Below are 19088 nucleotides of genomic sequence, written 5' to 3'. Positions count from 1 at the left end.
CCCTATGTAAAGAGTTTCAATGGAAAAAGAAAAAGTTGGGCATGGTGGCACATGCCTGTAATCCCAGCAGAGGCAGAGGCAGGTGGATTTCTGTGAATTCAATGTCTCTTTAGTCTCACTATGTAGCCCTGGCTATCCCGGCACTCACTGTGTTGAACAGGCTGGGCCTCAAACTCAGATCTTCTTTGTCATTTTGTGGCACGGATCCACCACACCTGTAGTGTAGTTTGTTTAGCAGCTATCTCCTTGGCAGCTTTAGTCTCTTGAAAAATTTATCCAACTTTTAGACATTCATTCAACAAACACCTCCCTCGCACCTGCTCTGTGCCAAGCCTTCTGCCTAAGCTCATAATATCAAGGAGAATGTCAATCAACTCATCATTGCCACACTGATGACTCCTGGGCCCAGAGGAGGAAGAGAAATGCATCCTTATACCACAGGGAGAACCAATAGTATGTGGTGCAGTTTCTATACAGCAGTATCCACCCACGGTCTGGATCAAGCAACCTTAGCCATAAAGGGCTTTCGTACAAGTGATGTCTTATAGTCTGGGGGTAAATGTGTTCACTGCTGATATCTCCGTGTCTGACACTGACCACTGGGCAGAGGAAACAGCTGAGTTGGTAAAATGCTAGCAAATATTTGCAGTCCAGACACTGGGAGCAGGAACAGGAAAAATCCCTGGGACTTGCTGACCAGCCGAGTCTAATCAGAGTTCCAGTACCAAGATCCCAACTGCATGCATGCACGCACATGTGTGCACACTGGGCATGTGTGTCACACACACACACACCACACATGAACTCACACACACATGAGCACACATTCACACGAACCATCTTCATTGCCTGAAGGAACTTGACAGAAGAGTCAAGTTGCTGGAGGACGCCCGCGGCCAGACTGCCCAAGCCTACATCCCTGCAGGGCATGCTTCCAGCTTGCAGCAAATGCTACTGTGTGCAAAGTTTACACATGTGTGGACAAAGTTACCAGCTGCCATTTCAGAGACATGAAGGTGGACTGATGTTCCAGCCAGAAAGAGTGAGCCATATGTCTTCCCAGCCAGTCTGGCTGGATAGCCGCCCTTCACCATACCATGGCTCCAGCTGCAAATTGTCTGGGGCTTCATAAACCTGTGAAATTAAGTTTGACGGTGCCACGGAAGCCAGGTAACAATTTAGAGAAGGAAGAAATGCTTAATGCCAGAGCCAGGCAGCTATGAGCTACAGATGTGGTTCTGTGGTGTGTCTTCAGGAACACCCTTGGGTCTGAGCTTTCCCCTTGGCATCCATGAAATGGGAAGGTTGTGAAGGTCAAATGACCAGAGACCTGAAAAGTGTTTTGACTAGTGTCTGGCCCTCAGAACTCAATAAACAACTGGCTGGGGCTGGAATAATCTCTCCACCACCGACTGCAGCGGCCGCCACAGGACGATAAGTCTGACTCAAGGCAGGTGCTCTCGTTTGGAAAGCCTCCCTTCTCCTACGACAACCCCCAAAGTCTTCACCTACAGCCTCCACGAGGACGCTTCCCCACCCCAAGGGTTCTCCTCTGGGTGGAAGGCAGCATCCTTCTGTCCCAAAGCCCACCCGCAACTGACTGCATTGGGAAGTCAGGCCCCGCCCAGACCCCGCCCCAGACCCCGCCTTCTTCTAGTCCAGTGTTCCAGCGGCGGCCACCCGCACGGTAGCTGGCGCAGAGCAGCTCCGGCGGACCGGACGGGGCGGGCGTCCGGCAAGCAGCGCGGCACCTTTCACCGCGCGCAGCCCACAAGGGACCTTCCAGGCGAGTCTGGGGTCGTGACCGTGAGGTAAGAGCAAAGATGAGCAGGAGGGATATACACACGCCTTATCGGGGGTCCAGGAAGCGATTATCTCTAGTGGAGTCAATGCTACTGCGTTGAGCTGGCCTCCTTAACTGAGTAGCCAGGGGCAGGGTGGGGCGTGCAGGCGCTCTCTCTCTCTCTCTCTCTCTCTCTCTCTCTCTCTCTCTCTCTGTGTGTGTGTGTGTGTGTGCAGGGGTTGGGGATCATGACGCCCCCTCTTTGCCGATGCTTTCGAGCAATTTGCCCACTCCAAAGCCAAAGCCACACTTTCCCACCACAGACTTGAGTAAAACTGGAAGAAATGACCCGGATGCGGGATAGTAAAGGCCTCTGCCACCTGTTGAGCTGGGCTGTGGGGTCTCTGAGGGCCTAACTCTCCTAGGCTGTCAGGATCTGTGATTGGACTCACTTCCCAGTGGTCTCACCCATCTGCAAGTTACCTGCCCATCTTAGGACATCCGCTCTGCCTATCTTGCTTTCCTCCTGTCTGCCCTAGGCGACAGGAGGGGATGCCTGGGAGGGCTAATGGGAGAAAGGGGCTTGGCTAAAAGCCCCAGAGCTGATAAAGGTCCGTGGTGGGACACCACAAGGCATGGGGATTCCCTTTATGCTTTGTGTGAGATACCAACCCTCCCCCCAGGAGTACCCTATATTTTCCCCTAGCCACTCGAAAGTGCCCCCATTTAATGACTGGATCTCTTTACTGGAATCCTATCATGGTAATTGATGGAGCTGCAACATATGAGCAGTTTTAAAGTGAAATGAAATCTTGGGGCTGAACAGGGATTTAAAAACCATACCAGGTACCTCCCGTGGTTGCTGAGCAAGTCTCATCTCAAGGCTGGCTCTCAGGATGCTGAGAAATGGATAGCTTTCTACTTGGTCTTGCCACACAGGTGGCAGAAATTCCAACCGTTCTCAGGTTGGAGGCATCAGGGTTTTGTGACCTGGGAGAGGGCTTGGGGGCATGGTAGCTGAACTGTTCACATACAGCTGGAAGAGGCTGGCCTTAGTCTGTGATAGAAAGCATGGACTCTAACCCCATTCGCTCACCCTCTAACAGTGTAGCATTGGCTAATTCACAGAGCCCCTTGGAGGCTCTGTAAAGCTGGGCTGTCAGTTGTGAGAACAGAGTAAGGTCACACATGACAGTATCCATTCGCAGAAATGTCCAGGGCTGTCTCGGCTTCCTCAGACACTAGACTTGGGGATGGTGGCCACATAGTGAGGAAAGCCAAATTAGTTCTCCGAGAGGGACAATGTGCAGTGTGAAGAGCTTTCCAGAGCTCTGGTGGAGTTTAGATTCCCCGAGGATGAAGGAGCTGTAACTATGGAGCCATGACTCTAGGGGGAGCTATCATTGCTTCCCCAGGCTTCTGGTCCATTTTTTTTGCAGACTCCTGGGTCATTGCCAGCTAGTCCTTCACTGTGTGTCTGTCTGTCATCCCATCCTGAGTTTGGTGCTGGTCTTACATGGTGACAGAACTGGGGACAACTGCAGGTGACTTTACAGGCACTGGTAAATCCTCTCTTCACCAAATATCCACTTCTCCTGGAGTATAGCTGTCTGAGTTCTAATATTCTGCCATGAGAGATTTATTCCTTTGGTCCCCTGCCTTGCAACCTGTGTCAGCTACTAAACCTTCACAGTGATGGCTTCTTTAGAGACATTCGGGACCTTTAAGAAAAGAGGGTATGGACAGAAGACCAGAAAGGGGGAACATTTGGTGCAGAAGAGAAAAGATAGGACTTTCCAAAGGTGTGGTCCCCAGGGACCCAGTACCCTGGGAGGAAGGCAGGCTGCGAAGGCAGATGGCAGGTGACGGGCAGGGAAGAGCTGCACCTCGGTTGTGATTCTCTGTGGGAACAGGAAGCGGGTGCCTACTAAGGAAGCCTGTGCTAGACAGCTGACTGGGAGTGAGCTGCAGGGCCCTGTGAGAGGCGAAGCCCCAAAGCTGCCTCACCCAGCCACTCAGCATCTCTTCTCTCGGCACACAGCTCCAGCCCCACAGGCAGCCATGCAGCATTCTGTGTTTGGAACCTAGGCTGTGGCTCTGGCTGTTTACATTGTTAGGGCAGCAGAACAAGGTCACCAGTGCCACACACACACACACACACACACCCTGGCCCTCGTGTCACCTCTCCGGAGAGAAGCAGAAACAGTCGTTCACGCACACCTGACATGGCGCCCGAGATGATGGAGGCTGGAGGAACAAGGGATTCCACTGGAGTTAGCATGAATGGCTTGTGAGGTCCTGTGTATCTCAGAGTGGGGCATGCTAGAGAACTGTGGGAAGTCCCTGCTGAGAGAGCCCGTGGGCCAGCCTCATTGGGGAAAGGGTGGATGAGCATCTCTTAGATCTGTGGGTACCACTGCCACTGCTGACCAGTCCTGGTTTATGATAGTCCAAAGAAGAGTGTTTGCAGCCCACCCTAGTGGTCCAGAGGGCCGGGTCTCAACCAGAAAGGAGACACAGTGGGCCACTAATGTGTCTTTATGGTCTTGCATTCCCAATAGACATCTTTTTGTTTGTTTGTTTTATTCGGTTAGTTTTGTTTTTCTGATAAAGCCCCAGCTCTCATGTACCTCAGGCTAGCCTCAAACTATCCATGTAGCTGAGGATGGTTTCAAACCCCTTATCCTGCCTTCGCCTCTCAAGCACTGGGATTGTAAGCATGGACCACCATGCCTGCTTTCCGCAGGGCTGGGGATCAAGCTCAGGGCCTTATACAAGGTAGGCAAACATATCATCACCCAAGCTGAGCTACATCCCCAGCCCAAGGGACAAACACCCTTATATATAATGCTGACTTATATATAATGTTGATGGTGGCAGCATATCTTTGTTTCCATAATGAGCACCAGGGGGCTTGTGCCAACCACTGAGCTAAGTGACAGGGGGGGCTCTGGTATGCTTGGCTTTGGGGGGTGGGTATTCTTGTGTTTGGTGACAAGTAGGCTGACCTGCGTATTGCAGGATGTCCCCAGTCTCCACCAACTAGATACCAACAGCACTCATCCATCTACACACCTGGCTGTCCTCAGACATTTGCCTGATATCCCCTGGGGAGCAAGGCAGCCTGATGTTGAGAATCATTGGGGATCTAGCTAAGAATAAACTAGGAGAGAAGAAAAAAAAAAACAGTCCTGCTCCCTCAGGAGCAGTGTTATGCGAAAGCAGCAAAAAAGCAGTCAGCTGCATGGTGGAAGTGCTGGCGAGAGGGTGGGGTGAGAGGCTGAAGAGTGTGGGTGGGGTGGGCGGCCATTTCTAAAGGAGACTCAGTGGTGGCGTGCCTGAGTAGGTGACATTTCGGCAGAGAGGGGAAGTGAGGAGAGAGAGCAAAGTGTGCAGAAATCTGGGGACCCACCTGCCAAGCAGTGGGGGGGATAAAGCTTAAGGGGGCAGTGGCTGGGGCTGGGTGGAGTGGATGAGGGTAGGGACAGGTTGCTGGAGTCTGATGATTTAACCCCCCCCCCCACACACACACACCCTCATAGGACTTTGCATTTTCACACTGAGCGCTCACAGCCTGCTGGGTGCCGACCTACACCATCTCGACTGCCTTTAGCTGACATTGAAAGAGGTAGGCGCTTTTTCTTTACTTGGTTTTTCGATTGTAAGGAGTAAGGTCCAGAAGGGTGGAGGAACGTGGAAGATGTAATGGACAGCCCGCACTCTTGTCTCCCGCAAAAGTGCACTCTGGGGCTGTGCCGTGTTGAGTTTTCTGCCCCAGCTCTAGCCCTGCACTGAAATATCTCCCAGTGCCTGTGTTTCCTCTGAGGAGGGTGACCCCACCCCCACATGTTGGTGATCTTTGGGGATAGCATTTATCCTTATTGCATATGTCTCACGCCTGTTACCAAGAACTAGGAGGTAAGTGGCCCCTCCCGCTCCTAGGCAACATCTCTTATGTTTGAGTTTGTATGTATTCATTGAACGGGACCCGGGCTATCTGCTGAGGTTGGGACCAGTATCCCAGGAGGTCAAGGGACGTGAACCCAAGACTTGGAGAAGCAAGAGGAAGCTTTGTGTTTGTGCTCCAGTGTCTCTCCAGGCCTTCAGGGCTGGCTTGCCAATCTCCCTCTGCTGAGGCTGGCCTCGAAATAGAATGTTCCACAGTTGAGTGGAATTGCTGAGACCATATCCCTCCCCAAGACTCTCTTGCCCCATGCAGAAGTCAGAGTCTCAATTAGTCCCAGGCAGGCCCTTATTTATTGATCAAGCAGTATGTATGAGAAGTCAGGTTCTTCTTAAAAATAGAGGTTTAAAATTAGCTCAGAACTGGGAAAGGGGAAGCAGCCCACAGCAGCTACAAAGGACTGACCTCCTTGGTGACTGCTGCAATGAAAGCCTTGATGCTTTCCCTTGCCCAAGGATCCCAGGATGAGGAAACGTGTAGAGGGGTGCTGCTGACACCTGGAAGAAATCCATCTGCCAGCCTGAGTGAGGGACATCCAAGCTAATGATGGATCCTGTACCAGGAACTCACATCCCATGGGCATGAGGAATATCCTTGATTTGGGTGGGAAAGCCTGGGTTATAGAGTTGCCTGTGCAGATACAGTGTCCCTTCCAGGGATGGACTGTGTGGGAGCCTGGGTCCCTCGGGGTTCCATTAGGAGGAGGGGATATAGAACGGAGCATCCTGGGAAATGACAGCAGGTACAAAGCCTGGTAAGTGTCCTGCCTGCTCAGCCTTTGGCGATGCAGCTTACTGCCGTGTCAGTGGATCACTGAGAACAAAGACCTGGGCAGTTAGTCATGATCCCCTCCCCCACCATCTCTGCAGTGGACACATGGGCATGTAGTCTGGAGCTCAACCCCTTTGTGTGCCTTGAAAGAGTCACTTGACCTCCCTAAGCTCCAGTTTCTCTAATTCTGAAATGAAGTGGTGAGCAGTTACTACCGTGGTGACAAGTTTAGAGTGACCAGAGGCCATTGGTACACCCATACCCAATGGTGACAAGTTTAAATTGAGAGCCTTGATACACCCATACCAACTCACCCTCCCAGTGCTATGGGCATGGAGCCCTACCCACCCTCTGCATGATGTCTACACCCAACTTGGCTGAAGTTTGGCCACCATGTTGGTGACCCTGGTTCCAAAGCCACCATCTTTGAAAGGCATGAGCACAATGGTGATAATGATGACGTATGTCCTACTCTGGGTTCCCCGTGTTAGTGCTCTTGCCGACCTTGTCTAACTGAAGAATGAATTTATGAGGCTATTACCGTGAGCCCTGTGTGCATGTGTGTACATGTGTGTGTGAGAGACCGTATGTGTGCAGGCATACATGTGTGTGCAGATGTATGTGTACAGTTGTACACAGGCATGTGGAGGCCAGAGGACAATATCTCAGGGGTTGTTCTCCAGGGATGATCTACCTTTATTTTTTAATTTTTGTTTTTAGGCAGGTTTTCTCACTAGTCTATGACCAGCAAACCCCAGAGATCTGCTCATCTCTCCCTGACCAGTTTGGGGGTTACAAAGTGTATTCTACCACACTTGCCTTTTAAAATGTGAGTTCCAGGGATTGAACTCATGTCCCCATATTTCAAGGCAAGAGCTTTACAAACTGAGCTATCTCCTAAGCCTCCATGAGCCAGAGTTTATAGAAGAAACCAAGGCACCATTAACTAATCTCAAGTCACCTAGCTGCTTTATGAACCAATGAATATAAACAAAACATCTAACCTAGGGGTAGAGTCTTATAAAATTGTCTTCTTTTTACCTGAAATGAAACCTCCAGATGGAAGCCATGAGATACAAGAGACTCAACCAAGTGTCACCTCCTCAAAAAAGCCTTCTAAGAAGGTCCTATCTGTGGTCTTGTGTGCGTTGGGGGCATCCTTGGTGCATGGTAGCAGCCAGCTTCCTCCAGTGCTATCCCTCCCTCGAGACCAAGAGCACCAAGCAGTGTTTCCAGATTACAGCAGCCACTCCAGTGTCGTTGAAACCTATGCATATTGTGGCTATGCCAATGCCCAAGACACTTGTGTGCTCGAGCCTAATCGTGGGCTTCCAGAGCTCAGCGTCTAGAGCCTTTTAGCAGGTTCCGTCTCTGGTGCCTGACTCTCAGCTAGCAGAAGTACCAGAGGCAATAGGTCTCTTGATCTGCAGGAGGCCTGCCCCTCCTGCTCCCTGGGGCTGCAGGACCATGTGACTGTCAGGTCAAAGTTCTCAGCATGAGCAATGCCGTGAAGGAGAGGGGGCAACTGAGGGGCTGATTTGGGTCTCACCCTTTGATGAACACTTTACTTAGCTTCTAGTCTCTCACCCCGAGCTCCTGCCCCCTTTCCATTGCTTGTGTATACACGCTTGTAGTGTGCACCCCTAAACTGATATAAATCCTGCCTTTCAAAGACATGCATTCAAGTGTGTGTGTGTGTGGGGGGGGTATTCCTTAGCCACTCTGCTCATTAGTCACTGAGGCAGGGTTCTGAACCCAGAGTTTGCATATCAGGCTGCTGTAGCATGCCAGCCCTCTGTCTCCACATCCTGGACACTGGGATTACAGATGGCTGCCACATTTCCCAGATTTTATGTGGGTTCTGAAGATCCAAGCTCCTCACACTGGCACAAGGTGCTTCACCTGATGGCCCGTCTTGCCAGCCTTTGCCATTTCAGTGGCATTTCCATAATCCAATATGGCAAAGCCAGCCCTGCTCCCTAGAACAGCATCACCCTAACTGGAGATACACCCCGTTAAACACCCTCCCTGTACCCCCTTTCCCTGAGATTCTGGCGACTGCCAAGCTGCTTCCTCTCCCTGTGACTTTACCTTCAGGCTATTTTATGTAAACATGTGATGCGTGACTGTGTCAGGTTTCTTTCATTTCACACATTTTCAGGATGAAACATGTATTGAGATTGTGTGTGCGTGCATGTGTGCATGTGTGTGCGTGTGCGTGTGCATGCATGTGTGCATGTGTGTGTGTGCGCGTGTGCGCGCGTGTGCGCGCGTGTGCGTGTGTGCGTATGCGCGTGTGCGTGTGCGTGTGTGTGTGTGTGTGTGTGCAGTATGCACATCCATGTACATTGTGGAGACCTGTGGAGAGCACTGGGTATCCTGCTCTATCTCTGTCTGCCTTATTCCTTTGAGACAGGGTCTCTCCATCAACTCAGAGCTAAGCTAGAGGCCAGCAAGCCTCAGCAATCCTTCTGTCTGCCTTCTTCCCCCCCCCCCCCCAGCATTCAAGTTACAGGCACATGTGGCCACACCCAGCTTTTTATGTGGGTGCTAGGGATTTGAACTTGAGTTGGACGTTTGATGGCAATGCTTTTATAACAAGCACTCTTACTCATAGAGAAAGTTCATCAATCCAAGAGATTCCCTCCGTATGATGGCTGAATAAAACCTCCCTGTGTTGATGGACCACACTGCTTACACATACATTAACTTTGGACATCTGGGTGTTCCCAGCTGTGGACATTTGTAAGCAGAAAGAAACAGTCTCCCAGGTTCCTGCTTGAGTTCTTGCCCTGGCTTCCCTTGGTGATCAACATCTGGGGAGTAGCAGGTGTGGCGCCCTCAGTCACAGTGTAGGATGCCTGGGAACCTGATAGGAAAACAACCTACGCCTCTGTCTAATCAGGACAGGTTCACAGCTACAGGCTCATTCCCACTGGCCTCCTCCGCAGGGTCAACTGTCTGATCCCAGATATCTGTGGGATGGCAGCCAGGCCCATAGTTCTTGTCACGCCTGCCAGGTCCAGTGACTGTGAGATCCAGGCCAAGGTCAAGGACCTGGGTTCTAAGAAGCCCCCTTCTAAACTACCACAGTTACAGGAGGCAATAGCTAGAGCTGCTTTTCAGCTTCAGTGGATAAAAATGTTTGGGACAGGAAGAACTCCACCCTGTGGCATATGTGACTGTCACCTGATGCTCAACCTGGTCCCCACACAGGTGCATGCTGGTAGAAGGCCTGTCGTCATAATCAGAGAGTGCCTAACAGGGTTGTCTCTGTGCTCTTTTGATCCACCTGCACACAACTCCACAAAAGGAATTCTATTTTTTTAATCACATAGATACAGAAAGTAAGAAAGAATATCTTACTCAAAGTCACTCTGCTGGTATGGGCTGGAGCCAGGATCAAAACTGACAGAGCACTTGAATGGGCAGCTCATGGCTTTTGTAGCTTATTGGGAGACCAACCTAGGAATAAACTTCAACTAGGCAGATCCTTCCAACCTCCCTGCTTTCTCTCTGTTGAGGATACTGATTGGTCCTGAAGACATGAAGGACAGGCCCCTGGGGTTGTCAGCTCTTGGAGGGTCAGGGCTGGTCCTGATATCCCTGACCTGTGTATCCTTATCTCCAAGTTCAGTACCAGGTACACGGTGATGGCTGGCCTTTGTGTGGCCTCTGCACCCTCCTCTGCCCTCTCTGAGGTTTTCCTGCAGATGTCCCTTCATTCACCAGTGTCTCCTTTCATCCTTCCCCTTTCTAGAAAATTCCAGGATCTCTCGCCCACGTGCTGGGTGCTATGCCAAGCCCCATTTGTGATGCCATTTTGCCTGGTACTTACACTAGGGTCTACCACCCCACCTCAGCTGAGAGTTCCTACTGGAGGAAATAGAGTTACTCAGAGGTCAACTCCAGCCGGAGCAGCTGGTGAACCAGTTGGGAAATGGAGGGCCAAGACCAGAGGAGCTGAGAGAGTGCCAGATGTAGGCTGGGCCCTGAGTGCGAATCACCTTAAGTACCCCCTTGCCATGTCCCTGAAGCAGGCTCTGTGGTTGACAATAACATAGGGATAAGGCTGTGAACATTCATAGTAGAGTATTAGTGGCTTGGTAATAATGCCATCTGTGCTGCTTGGATTTCAGCTTAACTATGAAGGCATCCGAACCTCAGACAGGGAGGAATTTTACGTGGCAATGAGCTGAGTCAGAAGTTATGGTAGTGGCACTGGCTCCCTCCTGGAGACCTTCCTCCCGCACCCTCAGACCCCTGCAGTTGGACACCAGTGCGGGCTCAGAGCAGAACAGGGTATAGAGTCAGACAGGGACACTTGTGCACATTGATTGAGAATTGTCAGCCCCAGTGCCAGCAGGTGGTGGCTAGCTATTAAAGGGGCACTGCTCGGTTCACCCAGCTTCAAGATTGATTAATATCAAAACTAGCATTATTTTATCTGCTGCCTCTGCAGAGGGCCTGGAGTGGGGAAAGGCACAAGAGACTCATAATTCTCCAATATTGATTTCCTCCGTCCCTCTCTCTCCCCTCCGGATAGGAACGTCTGTCTCCCTCCTGATAAACGCATCGTTATGGGCAGGATGAAACCAGTCATCATCTGAGGTGCCCGGGGAGCCATGCTATGCACAGGCAGGCGGAAGCAGTGGCCCTGAGCCGGCCAGATGGAGCTGGTCCAGGAAGGGGGGGGAGATGCCAGGAGGCAGCAGTTGCCTGGTCTCACCTTCCCCCCACCCTAGAAAGGGCAGATCCAGCATGGGGTGATGGCTAGGAGCCTCTCTGCCTAGGGTGCCCGTAGCTCCACCAGAGGATAACACCCACCAGCTGAGTGGCTTCCTAGAGCTGTGTTCTGGGGTCTGCCTGTGGAAAACCCTGTCTCTTTGGAGGACTATATCCAAGTTTAAATCCTGCCCTAGCTTCTCAGAGTAGTGCAACCTCCCTTGGCTTCTATTTTATACTTCATAAGATGAACCATAGCATCTATAATGTCATCTCAGTAGCCTTGGTCAAGGAGCCAGTGAGGTAATATGTAAAAGTGTTTGATAAAACAAAAGGAAAGGTCAGAACTGTCAATCAACAAACATTGCTATGTGGTTTCCCCCACTTGACTGACAGCTCTTCCAGGCTCCTGTGGGTATAAACTCTGGGGTGTCAGATGGTCAGAAGGCACAGTGTAGATTACAGTGGAGGGGAAAATGAGGCTGAGGATACAGCTCAGTTGCTTAGTTGGTAGAGCACTTACCTGACATGGAGTTTCTGGGTTCAGTCCCCAGCACGCAGAAAGCTGAGCATGATAATGCTCACCTTTAATGTCAGTGGCCTGAGAGGTGCAGGCAGGAGGATCCAGTCCAAGGTCATCCTAGCAGCATATCCAGTTTGAGGCAGCCTGGGCTACATGAGACTATGTCTCAAATATATGCATACATACATACATACATACATACATACATTAATTAATTAATTAAAATTAGCTAATTATGTGGGGATGTGGCTAACGGCAGAACACTTGCTTAGCGTTCACAAGTCCCAGAGCTCAATCCCCCAAGCAAGGAGACATCAAAACAGCAACAACAATTTTAAAAACCCATTCCTGGAGGAGGCTGGTCCAGTGGAGTTCTCAGCCGGGTCTAGCCCAGAGCTGAGTTAATTGGTCAGAAACAAGCCAGGAGAGGTGAGAAAAAAAGGTGTCAGCCCACAGGGACCCCTCAAGGAGAGCTGGCTGCAAGCAGGCCCTGCCCAGTAGAAGTCTTCTGACTTCCCCCGCTGGCAGCTAGCCCCTTTTCTGTTTCCTTGGCAGAGGAGGGTCTGGCTCTTGTCCTGATCTTGCTGAAGTTAAGGGGGGGAAGGGGGTGCTGACAACCCTGTTCATGACCTGCAGAGTCTCCAGGTCATCTGGGCATCTGCACGCTGAGGTCAGTTGTCCATAAACTCCAGAGAAGAGCACTCCCCTTCCAGAGTATGTGTGCCACTGTTAACTGGGCAAACAAAAGCAGAACACAGTAAAGGCTGGGGCCAGCTGGCTGGAGCCCCAGGAGGAAGGAGGGAGAAAAGCTGTCCCAGGGAGAGGGGAGGACACTCACTGCTGGCCTTGATGCTGAGGTCACAGGGCTGCATTCATCCAGCTGTCCCTCTCTATGGGGTGAGGGGGTGCTTCCAGGATCCTCCGGGATACCCAAGACCCAGAATGCCCCAGCTCTTAAATGGTGTCATCTTCACAGGTACACACATCCTCCTGTGTATTTAAAATCCTTTCTACAGCACTGATATCAGCTTTTACAGAGCAAGCACTATCAACAGCTGTCCTCTTTCCTGAGCAGTATCTCAAAGAGTCTGTACATATTCACCGCAGACACAGTTTAGAAACATTGTCAGGTCATGGTCGTTCGAAATTCTTGGTCCTGAGGGCTGGTCATAAAGCTCCTTGTTTTTTCCTATCATTGTTAATCCTTAAATTATTTTAAAAATGAATACAAATTAAACACTTGTTAATTTCCCTTTTCTTTTTGAGACAGAGCCTATGAAATCCCTGGCCTGGAAATCACTCTGTAGGCCAGGCTGGAGTTAAAGTGTTGAAGGGTGAATGCGGGTATGTGTATGTGTGTATTGGATCAAGATATAAACCACGGTAGCACATATTCACATACTGACTCATATGTTCTCTCTTTCTCTCTCTCTCTCTCTCTCTCTCTCTCTCTCTCTCTCTCTCTCTCTCTCTCTTTCTCTCTCTCTCTCTCACACACACACTTCCTACATACATACAATAGCAATGGATTTAAAATTCAAAGGTTATGTAAAATAACTAATCTGTGGCAACACTAGAAAATTAACAAGAAAGATGTAAAAAAAAAACAATATTAGGAATAAGAGTTGGGGTGAACCTATATACCAGTAGAAAAATTTTTACATATAAGGGAGTATCATGACCGTTCATTAAAATGGGTGATTTTCCTAAAGGTAATGTGAGAAGCAGCAGAGACTGGATAGGTTGTAGTCATTAAAAGAACAGAGGAATTCAAATGAAGCCACATTCAAATATAGGCTGATGAGGTTTGAGTGTGTGCATGAGTGTGCATGAGTGTACATATGTGTGCATGCGTGTATGAGTGCATGTTTGTCACATGTGTGTGTTTGAGTGTGTATGTACACATGGGGGCACATGCATGTGTGAATACAAGTGTGTGTGCATGCATGAGTATGTGTGTAAGTGTACACGCAGACATCTGTGAGTGAGTGAGTGTGTGTGTGTGTGTGTGTGTGTGTGTGTGTGTGTGTGTCATGCTCATGCATTTGTGTGGAGGCCAGAGGTTAACTTTGTGGTAGTGTTCCCTGGGTGTGACCCACTGGGATTTCTCTCTGACTTGGAAGTCACTGGCAGGCTGGCTGGTCAGTGAGCCCCAGGGATCCCTGTGTCTCTGTTCCCCAACACTGGAATTATGAGCTTGCACCACAATGCCTGGCTGTTTTGCGTGTGCTCTGGGAATTGCCTCGTATTCCTCATGCTTTACCCACTGAGCTAGCCTTCCCTCCACGAGGCTTTACTGGCAAGTTTTTCCAAACCTGTGAGGAGTAAACCTCCTTAAGAAGCTAATGAATCATGTAAAGAAAGTGCAGTCCACACATAGTAAAAATTCCCAATTACTTGCATACAGCCAATGAATAGACGCAATTCTCTTGTGCTTCTCTGCAGTCAGCTCTCTGTCCACTCCACTAGTGATCTTTCTGCCCCTGGTCCACTCATCTCTCTCCTAAAGCTTCGCCTCTTCTGCAGTGTCATGTAAAGGGGAATCAGACAGGATGTGGTCCTTTGTGTCTCAATTCCAATTTAACGTAGCGTCTTGTTTTTTAGACCCGGTCTCCCTGTGTAGCCCTGGCTAGCTTGGAACTTGCAATTACACCTTGGACTCACAGAAATCACCCTTCCACTGCCATCTCCTCTCCTCAAATGCTAGGACTAAAGGTCTGAGCCCTCACTCCCACTTTTTAAATTTTTCAGTTGTTTGTCCATTTACCAATAAGGGATATTTATACTGGTGACAATTAGGATTCTTTCGAATTAATCCTTACTGCAGATGAGGTTTTCGAGACTCTAAATTTCTCCCGGTGTCTCATCCTGAAGTGGTGGAACTGGTGAGCTGTATGACAAAGAAGCTGCCAAACTGCTTCCTGAAATTGTGAGACCACTTGGCATTCTCTCTTGTAATGTACACCAACCCCTATTTGTTCTTCACCAACACTTAATCTTGCCAGTCTTTTTTGAACTTTGGCTACATCTGTATGTCATGGTATCTCTTTGTGGTTCTTCTATGACACTGACAGTTATAGCTCAGCCTTGCTTATCAATATTAGTGCAAATGTCACAAAAGCTAATTATGTGTGCTCATACAAGTGTGTATGTATGAAATAAGAAAAGAAAGCCAGACCGCCCCCCCCCAAGTGTGAGGATGGCTTAATGCCAGAAAATAAACATGTTCTCTCAATAAATGCAGAAATTTATTTATTTACTTATTTATTTACTTATTTATTTTGGTTTTTCGAGACAGGGTTTCTCTGTATAGCCCTGGATGTCCTGGAACTCACTTTGTAGACCAGGCTGGCCTCGAACTCAGAAATCCACCTGCCTCTGCCTCCCAAGTGCTTGTATTAAAGGCGTGCACCACCACACCTGGCCAGAAATTTATTTTTAAAAATCAACATATTATAAATTTTAAAAAATGTAATTAGTTAATCAGCAATAGTCAAGAAAGTCTTTGCCCTCCATGTGCCATATTTTAAGTAAGTACAATAGTCAGTGATAAAACACAAGACAGTTTTCCCAATCGGGTGAGTAGCATTGCTTGTATGTGTGACATCCTCCACGATCCAGCAAGATAAGAGAAAGAAACGTGGCATAAAGGAACTGGAACCCAGGGCTGGAGAGATGGCTCAGAGGTTAAGAGCGCTAACTGCTCTTCCAGAGGTCCTGAGTTTAATTCCCAGCAACCACATGGTGGCTCACAACCATCTGTCATGGGATCTGATGCCCTCTTCTGGTGTGTCTGAAGACAGCTATAGTGTACTCATATACATAAAGTAAATCAATAATTCCTTTTGTAAAAAGAATTGGAATAAAAAAATTACAAAGAATTCTGGTCCATGGATGCTGTAATCTACACAGAAAATCCAAGAGGGCCGAGTTTATCAAAATTGTCCAGTACAAGATCAAAACACAAAAAATTAATAATTATACGGTACATTGGAATCTAAAAAGCCTCCACAAGGTACCACATAAAAAGTGGGGGAAAGTAATGAAGTTGCCCAGAATAATTTTCACATAAATGTATCAAATGTCCTATCTAGACTACTTGGAGAACTCCCATAAATGAATGAAAAAAGGTAGCCAATTTGATAAGAACAGAGCAAGGATGGGACTGGAGAGATAGCTGAGCATCTTCTCAGTCATAAGGATGGAAGTTCACATCCCAGCATCCACAGGAGACAGCTCACACGTGCCTGTAACTCCCACTCGGGAGGATCTGGCACCCTCTTCTGGCCTCTGTGAGTGCCTGCACACACATAGACCTCTTGGAAGACCTACAGGAGATTAATGGATGCCGAGGGAAGAAGAATCCTTTTTCCCAAGGAGCGTCCCCCAATAGGTCATGAAATCCCAAGTGGCCAGCTCTACATACATACACATGAGAGCAACACTAAATGCACCCAACAGGTTGCAGAGGTCATGAATATGAGAGGGAGACATGGAGGAAGTTACAGGGTTGGGGGAGGGGCATGTAAATACAGTACTTATATAGAACATTCTAAAAAAATTAATAAAATCAGAAAAATAAATAAATGAAGTCATTTCACAAAAGGGGAAACAGTAATATGACTATAAATGAGAATATGCCTTGTGTAATTGGTAACCATGGAGACACAGATGCAAAGCGAGGAAACATGTCATCCTCACCATCACTGAGAAGAACAAAGTCTGACAATCCCGGATGCTGGAGTGGCTGGGATGCGCTATGAACCCACAGACTGCAGGTGCTGCATCTACTGTGGGAGAAATTGGACACCTCCAGAGTCACTGTAACACCTTCCTTCACACAAAGATTACATCGTCCCTTTTTTCTATCTTTACTAAAGGAGGCTGGGAAGACTTAAATGTGTTGCCAGAGTTCCCATAAGCTACTATGTTTCAGATTCTCCTTTCCACTGCCTCTCTGAGTGATGCCGAGGTAGAAATGGTCCCCAGATCTACCCATAATAAACGTGAGCCCAGTCTATCTAACCTGTGCCTCCTGGCAACTCAAGATATCGTGGCCCCACCGTGATAAACCAGCACATCACAGGGGCACATCAGCTGTCTGCCCTCTTCCCTGGTAAGGCATCGTCTCCTAGCAATACAAGGCTACCTCATTTCATGGGATGTAAATAAAGTGAACATTTATTAAGTAAAACCATGGACAGGATAATGAAGCAAAAAATTTAATTTATAGTAATAATAACCACCATTCATATTTCTATACCCATCATCCCACACTAAAAGATAGTTTTAAGACTTAGCAAACTAATTGTTGATACATAGTATTATCATTTTAATGGTGGTGGTGGTGGTGTTTTTTTGGTTTGTTTTTTTTGGTTGCTTTTTTTTTTTTTTTTTGGTGGTAAGTTTTGTGTTTGTTTTTAGTTGTTTGTTTGTTTGTTTGAGACAGTGTATCACTATGTAGCCCTGGCTGGCCTCAAATTCACAGAGGCATTTGCCTCCTCCGTGTTGGGATTAAAGGTATACCCAGCCCGTTTGTTGCTGTTTAACACCATCTCACAAACATTAGCCATGGCTACCCAGTAGCCTGCTGAACGGCCACGCCATATGTGGTGTAACTTTCCTTAGAGAAAGGCTTACCCTCTTTGCTGTAATAAGGGAGAATGAGGCAACAGCTCTATGTGCTTTGTCCTTATGTTCACAGTTATTCCCCTGGCAGCAATTCCCAGGGGTAGCGTTGTTGGAACCCAGAGACATGAAGATACTTAGTGCTTGACCAAACTGTTCTCCAAGTCTGCTGTTTTACGATCCTGTCACTGCCAACGTTAAGGTTTGGAAGGGACCTTTTCAGAGTTAAACCTTTCATTTGTGGTTTTTCCTTCTCTCTCTCTCTCTCTCTCTCTCTCTCTCTCTCTCTCTCTCTCTCTGTGTGTGTGTGTGTGTGTGTGTGTGTGTGTGTGTGTGTGTGTGAAAGAGAGAGAGGGGGGGAGAGAGAGAGGGAGAGAGAGAGAACACGTGGAGAACTGATGAGATGGATGTTATGAATCATCAACTATTCTCAGAAGCTCTTCTGCCTTATTCATTGAAGCAGTGTCTCCCAGTCAAACCCAGAGACCACTCGTGTGACTATTCTTTGCCTTTATAGTAATAATAGGTTATTATTACTATAAATAGGGATCTTTAATCTCTGCCTTCTGAGAATGCCATACCTGGGCTATGGGGATCCAAGAGCTGGTCCCCACTCTAACACAGCAAGTATGTAACCACTGAGCCATCTTCTTAGCACCTAACCCTTTGTTTTGAGGTCACTGTGGATCATGTACAGTTATAGTAAACACATAGAGATCCCATGTGCCTGTTCCCATGTCCACCCTGCCCTCAGTGGTAGCATCTTGCACATCTCTATCGAGATTTAGAATCCATATAGTCAAGATACAGACTCACCCCAAGGGTGTGGCTCTTTCCTGATCACAACCTGCCTCTACCCATCCCATCTTTCTTTAACCCCACCCCAGCAACCACTGATCTACCTTCTGGTTCCCTAATTTATTTTTATCATTTCAATGCTATTAAAGAAATGGATTCACAAGCTAAGTTTCTGTCAAAACTAAAGGAAATAAGTTTACAGCTAGAGACGGAGAACACATACATTCTTGATTGGATGTCTCTAAACCAGCCAAAATGGAATGTACCATAATTTACAATTTTTCTTATGACCATAGTGTACTGGTTATTTTGATCAAGGGAGGAAAGGAGAGAGGGAGAGAGGGAGGAAAGGAAGGAGGGAGGAAAGGAAGGAAGGAAGGAAGGAAGGAAGGAAGGAAGGAAGGAAGGAAGGAAGGAAGGAAGGAAGGGACGGACAAAGGAAGGAGGGAGGAGGGAAGAAAGGAGGGAGGAGGGAAAGAGGGATGGGGGAATGAAGGAGAGAGGGAGGGAGAGAGGGAGGGAGAGAAGGAGGAAGGAAGGAATGAGGGAGGAGGGAAGAAGGAAGGGAGAGAGGGAGGGAGGAGGGAATGAGGAAGAAGGGAAGAAGGAAGGGAGAGAGAAGAGGAAATGAGGGAGGGATGGAGGGAAGAAGGAAGGGAGAGAGGGAGGAGAGAATAAGGGAGAAGGGAGAGAGGGAGGGAGGAAGAAAGGAAAGAATAAGGGAGGAGGGAGAGAAGGATGGAGGGAGAGAAGGAGAGAGGGAGAGAGGGAAGAGGAAGAAGAAAAGGAAGATGTGTTTGCCCTTCCAGTTTGCAAGCACAGTTTATCCTGTGAGGAGCACACAACAGCCGGAGTGTGAGGCAGCTGCTCTCACCACACTGCAGTCAGAAGCAGAG

The 19088-nt window shown here is 48.5% G+C and overlaps 1 protein-coding gene across 2 annotated transcripts in view; it reads left to right on the top strand.

Annotated features, from left to right (window-relative positions):
- Nucleotides 1–1655: 1655 nt before the first annotated feature.
- The window catches only part of Cacng5 (calcium channel, voltage-dependent, gamma subunit 5), a 40452-nt gene continuing 23019 nt past the window's right edge, over nucleotides 1656–19088 (top strand). The window contains exon 1 of one of the 2 annotated variants that reach the window (NM_001199301.1): nucleotides 1656–1811. The gene's annotated coding sequence lies outside the window, so the exon portion shown is untranslated. Of the gene's footprint in view, nucleotides 1812–5348; nucleotides 5412–19088 lie in introns of those variants that run through there. The other variant, NM_080644.3, reaches the window with a different exon arrangement.

This window comes from Mus musculus, chromosome 11 (genome assembly GCF_000001635.26).
Source record: "Mus musculus strain C57BL/6J chromosome 11, GRCm38.p6 C57BL/6J".
Classification (NCBI taxonomy): domain Eukaryota; kingdom Metazoa; phylum Chordata; class Mammalia; order Rodentia; family Muridae; genus Mus; species Mus musculus.
This window is presented reverse-complemented; position numbering and strand designations above follow the sequence as displayed.